Source organism: Passer montanus, unplaced genomic scaffold (genome assembly GCF_014805655.1).
Source record: "Passer montanus isolate IOZ18808 unplaced genomic scaffold, ASM1480565v1 scaffold137, whole genome shotgun sequence".
Taxonomy (NCBI): domain Eukaryota; kingdom Metazoa; phylum Chordata; class Aves; order Passeriformes; family Passeridae; genus Passer; species Passer montanus.
This window is the reverse complement of record NW_024360608.1, coordinates 898,382-908,496: the sequence shown is the minus strand read 5'-3', so window position 1 is coordinate 908,496 and position 10,115 is coordinate 898,382. Positions and strand designations below refer to the sequence as shown.

General features: G+C 41.0%; 1 protein-coding gene across 1 annotated transcript in view; it reads right to left on the bottom strand.

The window, feature by feature from the left end:
* Positions 1–6,180: 6,180 nt before the first annotated feature.
* RIMKLB (ribosomal modification protein rimK like family member B) overlaps positions 6,181–10,115 on the bottom strand; it is a 50,400-nt gene continuing 46,465 nt past the window's right edge. The window contains exons 9-10 of the transcript XR_005626561.1: positions 6,621–6,686; positions 6,181–6,372 (exon numbers count right to left, since the gene is read on the bottom strand). The gene's annotated coding sequence lies outside the window, so the exon portion shown is untranslated. The remainder of the gene's footprint in view (positions 6,373–6,620; positions 6,687–10,115) is intronic.

The following is a 10,115-nucleotide window of genomic DNA, read 5'->3' as shown; positions in this document are numbered from 1 at the left end:
TGCCTTGTCCTGGGACCCTCAAACACAACCATAGACCTGCTGTTCAGAGTCCAGAGAATGCCACAAAGCTGATCAGGGGGCTTGAGAGCCTCAGCTGTGAAGACAGGCCAAGAGAGTTTGGATTGTTCAGCCTGGAGAAGAGGAGGCTCCAGAGAGACTTTAGAGCCCCTTCCAGTACCTAGTGGTGCTACAAGAGAGCTGGAGAGGGACTTCTCACAAGGGATAGCATGCAGTGATAGCAAGAGAGGAAATGGCTTTAAACTGAAAGAGATCAGTTTTAGATCAGATATTAGGAAGGAATTATTTAATGTGAGATGGTGAGACACTGGAACAGGACAAGGATCAAAGTTTTAAACTGAAAGAGGGTAGATTTAGATTGGATATAAGGAATAAAATCTTTATTATGAGGTACAAGTTTAAATGTTTCTTGGGATTGTGAGAAAGTAGTAGCTTCAGAAGCTTGGTTTTGAGGGGAAAAAACCATCAGCAGTATTAACTCCACACCAGCAGAGGGAAACACAGCCTCAAGAAAACTAACTCGCCCTCTTGGGAGATGTTTTTTACCATCACATCCACTGAAATGGACTGATTTAGCCAGGGATAAATTAAACCCCTTGTGATGCAGTGGGATATGCTGTCTTGTTTCCTGTATTTACTATATACACCAACAGAAATAAAGAAATCTCTGCTTTAAGATGTATCTGTTAATAATACGTGATTCAGACATCTTGGGCTTGATTTTTTTTCCATGTTTGTGTTTCCAACTCTCCATTAAGTTAATGGGTCCAAAGTGAACTTGGCAAAACAAGATCCAGTCCAGCACAGTGAGAAGTGACTTAAGGACGTTGGAATTCACCTCTTTCACCCCGGAAGATGCCATTCAAGCACCAGTCATTGGTAGGTGCCTGTGACAAAACCACAGCTGGAAACAGACACGATTGGCAGCTCTTCTGACATGCCAGTGAGAAAAACAAACCCTGCTGGCCCACACCCTCTCCATGCAAAAGACAAGTGCAGGGTTAGGATAGGTTTTATCAGAAGTTCAGTGGCAGGGGAGCATTGCTGCCCTGAGGAGGGGTATCCAAAACTCTGTGATGATTTCCAGAAGCAATGGGGAAGATAGGAATTGTAGAAAAAGCTTCCAAGAGTAGCATTGCATATGAGCATGAATTTCACCTCTCTGGAAGCACTTCACCATTCTGGGCTCACAACAGCTGCTTCCAAATCCCTGCGAACCAGCTTGCTTCTCATCCTCACTGTTCCAGCTCCTAAGGGTTACATCTGTTAAAGGACACTTCCAAAAACACGTAATTAAAAGATGCTGAACTCCTCCAGGCAACCAAAGCAACACATTATGACCTGCTTGCCAACTACAAAAACAAAACAATGCACCACAGTGTGTTCTGCTCCAAGGGATACTGAATGCAGTGACATTAAACACCAATCATGTGGGCTAAAGGAAAAGATGGAAATTTAATCAAAAGTTGATGGCTATGACTAGCAATTTTGCAAGACTTGGATGCCTTAAAAACATGCTCAAAAATGGGTCTGCAGTGTCCTCAATGCTAAATTCCTGGTGCTGCATCCTTGCTTTTCTTGCTGGCATCTTCAGCTGCACGTAGTTCACTGGGGGCTCCCTTTGTGACAAGGAAATGCACCTGAGCCTGGGCAGGTGGGTCCCTGCTGCCCTTCCTGCCACTGCACAGTTGCTCAAGAACAAACATTTCTACCTGCAAATGTGGTGTGATTCTGGCAGTAATTCCCTACAAGAAGGTGAAAAACAGGATGCATGCAAAGAACAGTGGCCAGCCAACAGACAGAATCTTGGCTGTTTTTCATCTCTTTCCATCCAATGGACTATATAGCATAATGGATAGCTGCCACTGCACCACAGATGAGTTACAACTCTTAGCTACTGACATGCTCTTTTCCTGTGTCCTGTCACACTTGTCATCTGCTTTGGCTATTTGCCTTCCAGAGCAGGCTCATTTTTGGTTCCGTCTATAGTAAGACATGCTGAATGCCAGCTTCATCTCAATGAGTAAGTAAACTTCCAAGGAAACACAGCTAACTCGGATGGTGCAAAAACCAGCAGGGGCTCCTGCAAAACTGCCTTGCACAAAAGGACATTAACCACAAAACTGAGCAGAAAAATGTAATTCTGTGCCCCAACCCCATCCTTCCAGGTGAGGTAACAGATACACAGATATCTTTAAAACAATGGACAGTCTCGAAACCTTAATTTGCTGGCAGGAGAGAAATCTGCAACAGTTAAAAACTGTCAACCTTGGAAATTAAAATAAAAAAGCCTCCTAGCAAATTACAATGCCAAAAGGTATCTCAGCAGAGCAATGGGAGGAACAGGAATAGAGTTTAGACAGGAAAACATCATTAGGAACCCGTCTTATCCCTTTGCTTCTACACCAAACAGTCACCTGCATCTAACAAAGGCTGGACTCCTTTAACATCTCCCACCTGAAATGGTTCCATGTGACAACTGATGGTATCAGAGCCAGCAGTGTTATAACAGAAAGTTGCACACATACCCCTGACTAAATCTGGAAATTCAGACACTGAAAACACTTTCTTTCCTTCCCTCTACTGGGCCTCCTCTCCTGTTTCAAGGGTTGCTTGTTCCAGAGTGAAGTCTCATAACTGGGCTGCAATTCTTCATTTCCATTCACTGCTCACAAATTCAGCTGGTTTCAAAATACATGAGCTGTTACTAAGACTGGGCTAAGACAAGAGATCCCCAATCCAAGACACAGAAGTATTCAGGCTGCAGAGAGCACTTTGAATGATTCTGAGAGTACTTCTTCCCTGTCTTACCTTGCGTATAGGACTACAGAAAGTTGCGCAAAGGGATGTTATAGGGAAGATTAGGCAGATATTCTTCCCTGTAACACAGCACCATCCACGAGTCTGGAAAGAAGGCACTAGAAAACTGTAGAGATTGTTTTTTTTTATTTTTCCAAAAGCCGAAGTTCTCCCTCATAACCATCCTGCCTCATCTCCACAGAAATGTGACTTCTGGTCCATTAGTGACATCACAACTGTAAGGGATACTGTCCCTTCCTTCCCTGCTTCTTATATCATACTGTTAGAGACAACTGTTGTTACTGCCCAGCTGCTGAACGTGGATGGTTACCAGGAATGTTAGAGAGCAGCCTCCCGATCTTTTCCCTTCAAAGAACATCACTGTATCCCTATCTTTTTCTCTTCAATCTTGGGGGCTGTAGGGAAACAGCTGGTTCTTCCCTAGAGACAGCTCTGGCAGCTGCTATACATGCCCTCCGGGAAGGAAAAGATGAGCAGAACTAGAAGGAAGACTTTTGCCTTCATTAGAAATCTTCAGAAATGTCATTATAAAATATACAAATTATTTTTTTAATTCAAATGCTGAGAAAAATATGGAGGTGTACTCCATCTCTGACAGAAACTCTTCCTAATGTGTTTAACATGATTTTGGAGCCCAATACAGCTTACTCAACTCCCTTGCACCGACTGGGATTGTAGATCCAAAGCAGATGAGGGCAAACATTCAGGAGACCAAGGAGCTTGCCTGAATCTCAGCCCCAGGCACATGCAAAGCACAGAAGAGCACAGCAGCAGTGACCTGGTGATCACTGATGTCCATGACCGGCCATGTCTAGGCTGAAATGCCCAAGCCAGGAAGCAGTATAGGGGTGAGCTTATCAGCCTGTGCTTATCAGACTGGCCTGTGCACCACCAGCTAAACTAAGGGGGTCAATGCAGGGGAAAGAAGCACACAGTGGCAGCCTCTCTCCCAAGGATTCCACCCTTGAGGCTTTTGAGGTGACCCGGTCATTGCACTGCACGTTCTCCCTTCTCAACATTACCATCGCATACTAAAGTGATGACAACATGGGATGAGAGCGGCAGAGAGATGATGATGTGATGTCTGATTCCAAACCTTGATTTTGCAGAGCACCTAGAGGTAAATGCACAGTGATAAACCAAGTTGTCTAGACAGGGAAAGAGTGGATTGGAGAAGCAACCAAGGTGATAAGGCAAAATATAAGGAAAACAACCCAGAAAATAAAAGAGGACAGTGGTCAAGACAGAGCTGTCTGTTTACATCATGCACAACTGGGAATGCAGTCCAGACAAGTTACAGAAGTTTTCCAGATCTAATGCTAAACAAAATTACAACCTCTCTCCAAGTCTGGCCTCAATACAAATACACCCCACCCCAAGATCTCATCACACTAAGCAAAACAGAGTTTTACAAGTATTCCATTTCTGTAGCTGGCATAACAGTGCAATTCCAATTAATAGGAAATGCAGATGTGCAAAAGGAACTGTTTACACCCTGATCATCACAGCACAGGTCAGTATTATCATTACTGAACTATTATTACTGTTTTCACTATACTGTATAAGTAATATCAAAATATTGTATCATGAATGTCCAACTACTATTTAATTGTTGATACCCACTACTTAAATTCAAAGGAAGCTAAAAAAGACAAAGGAAAGCAAAACATTTCATGACACCAACAGATTCTTCACCACAGCTCTTGAATTTGAACTTTTAAGTGAGGTACATGAAGACACAGATTACAGGACCAATCCCTCTCGACAAAGATTGATAAATAAGTGTAAAAGCCAGGAACCTTCTCCTCAGTATTGCAATTTGCTAACTTTCACTCACTACTAAGACATTACACAGTGATAAATTTGTTTTGATTTCTATTTTACTTCTAACACATTCAGGGCTGTGAAATACCAAAAGGAAATGTACTGTAACAGAGCACTTCTCACTCTGAAAAAAGGAAAACACACTTTTAGAGTAATACAAAGAATGGTTATCTGTGGTAGACACTGAGTAAGAAATATTCTTAGGCTACCATATGTGCGTGTGTGCTTGGGACAAGGATAAAAACATGTGGGGCCAGTTAAGAGCAGAAAAAAAGACCAGGGGAAAAAAAGAAGGAAAAAAAAATAAAAGAAAAAAAAAGACTATGAAGGCAGGAGCAAACTTGAGGCAGCAGAACAGAGAACACTGCTGAACGCTCACAAAAAAATAAGAGAAATGAAATACATACAGGGCCGGGAAGCAGCTTAGCAAGATGGGATATATGAAACAAAGAAGGAATTTAGAAAGTTCTCAGCTGTTCTACCTTTTAAGAATAAAATATTAAGGCAGAAAAGCACTTAAGGAAGCATTAGCGTATGCATCAGCACACAAACAGGCACTGAACCACAAGGGATTAAATGGCCATTACTGCGTTGGGGCAGTCATTCCACCTGCTCACAGAGGTGCCAGAGGAACAGCGTGACACACAGATCTACAAAAATCCCAACCATAAACTGCAGCTACTGGAGCAAAGGCATAGCTGCAGACAGGCTACCAGCCACATTGCTAGGTTACATTCACGTGTAAAGTACTAGAACAAGCACAAAGAAAACAGGAATTAAAATATACATGAAATGAATATCCATTAAAGGAACAGGAAGAATGTCAAGGATAAGAGGTGTTTACTGATTATGTACCAACTCAGCATCTTGCTTCCTTTTTTTGCTTCACTTTTATAAATTTTGTACAAATTTCAAGTAGGCACATCATGGAAATGCCATCAGTGTGTGTCTAATTCTTTACAGTCCTTTACTAACAACAAACCAAGAGAGCCATGTGCAAGATCTATAATCCATGGTAAGATTAGCTGTCTTCAGAAACAATAGATAGTAGGAATGTCCATGTCTATAGCAAGACCTGCCACTGTGGCTTCAAAATGCAAAGCCACATTAGCTCTGGCAGGTTAACCAAGTTGCTTCTCTTTTTCTCTAGCAGTCACCAAAGTGACCACAAAGTATAGCATCATCAGTATGGTGACTTCACTTTTGAAACTCAGGAGACTTGTATCCTCAGTGACTTAGGTGAATTTGTAACATGGCTGATAAAACCAAAGGCCTGATGCTGAAGTTTCTAAGGCATTTGGGAAGATTATTCATGTCAATGTAAACATTTAGAACTCTTAGGAATAAAATTCCTGTAGGGAAAAAAAAACGGTTAATAAAGTGAAGAATACCCAATAGGTTTTACTCTTCTGGCTTAGCTGCAGCTTTGATACCTTATCAACAGATTTCTCAAGTTAACCAGCCCTTCAAGAAAGGAGAGAGGGTGCAAAAGGTACCAAAAAGAATCTCATACTCTCATGAATTACAATTCAATTTTTTATTCAATTCTCCAAGTTAGTGGGACAGGGATCATCATGACTGTTAACACCACATGTGGACATCACATCCCTGCTGATCCATCCTTTCTTCCCTTCATTGTGAAGGAGGTATTATCAAAAGGCTAAGTGTTCCCATGAGAGGCAAGAAGATCTGCTGCTGCTGTAGAAAAACCTAAAGAAATAAATCAGTGAAGAAGTTAGTGTTTGCTCCAAAATATGAGTACCAGAAATGCAAGCAGACATCATAAAATCTCTGTATCCAGCACCCATCTGGCTTCCCTCATAGCTGCAAAACAGACATACCAAGGACTAAGGCATGGGTAGCAAACTCCTTTTCTGACCTTGGAAAAGGCCTTTCCAGGTCAAGGAGTGAGATGCAGTGTGGGTTGTTTTCTGAATATAAAATCTAGTTCCTGTTACCTTTACAGTGGGTAGAGTTCAATCTCTGCACCTGGTGATCCAGCATCTTCCACATGCCTTAGATTCCTGTGGAAATATTTCATGTGGAGGAAAAATTGTGTAAAAGTTTAGCAAAGTCAAACTGCAAGATTTTCCTGCCTAGTTCTCCCACTGATAAAACCTCAGTACTTGCCATCCAGTAAACAACCATTTCCATTTGGGCATGTACAAGCATTCCTATATCCATTACAACTGCACTACCCCTTCCATACAATGTTGTAAAGGTCGGTGGGCAGGGTAACCGTAACATTTGTGTTGTTTCTGTTGCCTTGTGTTGGTTAGATGCATGGGAAAATATACACAAAAGCACACCGAGTTTCCTCCCAAAATGCAAGTTTCAGGTCTAATGCACAATACCACTGAACAGAAAGAATCCAGAGAATAAAGACTACCAGGCAGTGCTCTGCACAGTAGCAGCAAGGAGGGGAAACTGCACACACCCTCTTGGACAAACCACACTTGTTGTAAATGAAACATTTACCAATATGAAACATATACTGCTGCACGGTCAGTGTGACACTCCCATTCTTCATGAAGGTGTAACTGAAACATTCATCTGGACTCCTGGCCTCCCACTATATTGGTATGACAGAACCAAAAGAATAATCGTGCATACAGCTACTGCTTAGGCTTCTTTCTCTGCTTCAGAGCACCTTCCCATTCAGTACATGTAACACCATGGACAGTTCTCACCTCTGCAGTTCCTCTCTCCCCAAAATGTAACTGTTTTACAACACAGATGAACTAAGCATCAAGGAAACTCAGCAGTGTCACTGCTTCCAGGAAATCTGCATAGAAGAAATGCATGGCTGGCCAAAGAGGTAGCAACAACTGGGTTACTGGCTTATGTAACATGGATCTTCCCTCCCTGTCCAACAACAAATGATAATTTGTACAAGAGGGATTGTCCTAATAAATTCTGGAAATTAGCACATATGCCTGGAAATTTACAAATGTGATAAATTAATTAATTTATTGTTTAATTTTATATATTACAACAGTGAATGAGGTTCACATTGAATGCAAGAAGGAATTTGTTCACAGAAGGACTGTCAAACATTGAAATGGGCTGCCCAGGGAGGTGATGGAGTCACCATCCCTGGAGGTGTTTAAGAAAAGACTGCATGTGGCACTCAGTGCCATGGTCTACCTGAAAAGATGGTGTTTGTTCAAAGGCTGGGGCATGATGGTCTTAGAGGTCTGTTCCAACCTAACTGATACTGTGATTGTGAAATCAGTTTCTTGCTACTAGAACACTTTATTGAAAAAAATTCCAATGACCTTTTAATAAAACATTTATTTTTCATTTCTGTATTAAAAACCTCAATTATATTGTAATTTGTCTAACACAAAAATGCTTTTTCTTAGCTGTTCTGCTTCCTATTGAAATGGATAACAGTATTATATATTTAACTGCCCACAGTTCCCTCCCTCCAAATAAGCAAAAGTATGTATTACCTTAAGACAAAATACTGTACATAGCTGCATACAGCAACCTACCTCCAAATAAAAAAGCAAACACAGAAATTCACATAAATCTTTTATAAGCCCTTCATGCACAGACTTGGCAGAGCTTAATACAGACATATTACTATGCAGACTGTATATTCTAGTAACACTTGTACTGTTTCTTAAGGGAACAAAGGAGGGACACAGAAATACCTTGAAAATGCCTTGCATGGGTGCAATGTGAATTTTAACTTTTTTATCAGCCTAATCCATCACCTACTATTCAGTCAGCATGAGGAACCTGTTCATTTCCTCCTTTCACAAATGTCACCCCTTGCCTGCCTGTGAAAGTCTATGACAAGAATGGAAAATAATCTGTCTTCTTCAAATCTCTACCACATCAAAACAGCAGAAAACAGGATGCTTTGGGGTATGTCACATCTAAAAGAAAAAAAACCAAAATCAGAACTCTTTTGTACTGACAAACACATGGAGAAGCTTGGAGGATCTGAAAGTGTTCTAAATGCCTTCCTGTTTACAACAAAAAAAATAAAATTCTTTCCTGACCAGTGACTAAGTCACCTTGGTCTCTGCTCATCAAAAAGCTCACATACATTTATGTGCCTCTCTCCTACTGCACTGAGAAGCAGCAGTTACAGGCCCATGTCCAGGGCCAGAGGAACACCCTTCTTCTCAAATGCTACCGTCATGTAAACTCAGTGCAGTAACACCTTTAATCCCTATGACCCCTCATGCAAGTAGGCAGGTGCTACAGTTAGTTTGTGCATCAATGGAACTTTCAGCTCTTCTCCCCAAGATCCAGTTCCCAAAGGCCAGTATGCCTAGCATATATTATGTACGGAAAGTCTGGTGAGATTCCTCCTTACAGCAACAGCTGGGAATGCTCAAGATCAGCAAAAGCTGTTTTCCTGCCTCATTTCTATCTCTGATGACAGACTGACATAGGCTTCAGATTCCTTTGCTTCTACTATCAGAAATTATTTCTCTTCATCACATCTCCAGCCTAACTGGATTTAAAACCCTTTCTCTATGAGCTTCATCTCACATACAGACTTTGCTCATTATTATATTCAACAAGATTCCAATCAATTCTCTATCCAAAATATTTTCCATTTTGCACATGCAATCTCATTTCACTCTGTAAAAATTCAGTTCTGGGATTTTCAGCCTGTGGTCCAGAGAATACTTTCAAAGGCTGTATGGTAACTAAGAAGCTAAAGAGAAAAGCACACCAGTTGTCCACAGTCCTAAGTGGTACCTGATGTGCACTGGACACCATTTAACTGTCTGGATATCAAAATTCAGATCCAGCTTAGCTGCTGTATGTAAGTGTTGTTCCTGATTTTAGTGTGACTAAACATAACAAGAGAAAACAGAATTTGGAATTTTTTGACTAATACTTAGCTGTAAATGAGGTAGAAACATTTATGGAAATACAAAAGCTACTGCTGTATTCTGCATATTAATATATATTTTGACACAATTCCTTTTTCGCAATCCACTTGGACATGTTTCTCCACATTATCAGCTGATCCAGATTCAAACTTCTCCTATGTCAGGCAGTTCATCAGTGCTTCTTCCAGTGCTGCTCTCTCCTCTTACTGTCTTTTCAGAAGGAGCAGTCATCCTACTAGAGAGTCAGCATTTTAGTCTCTATCAGGAGAATTACTTAGCATGGAGGTTTTGTTACAGTGGAACATCCTGATAACATCTGCAACAAAAAGTATTTATAGTGTCTACATCAGTGGTCCCCAAACAGGAGCCCACACTCCCCAGGAAGCTTTGCAAGACAATCTGTAAGGCTGCAGGGTGACAATGGTTTTTTCACCATTAATGAATAGTAAAGTAAATGTTTCAAAAATAGTCTTCATTTAATCTTTACCTCATTCTTTTTTAACTTCTTGGGTTTATGTAAGTTTTACAATGTATGTAGTAATAAATGTACGTAACTTGGGAAAACTATTTATTGGGGTGCATGCTCCAAAT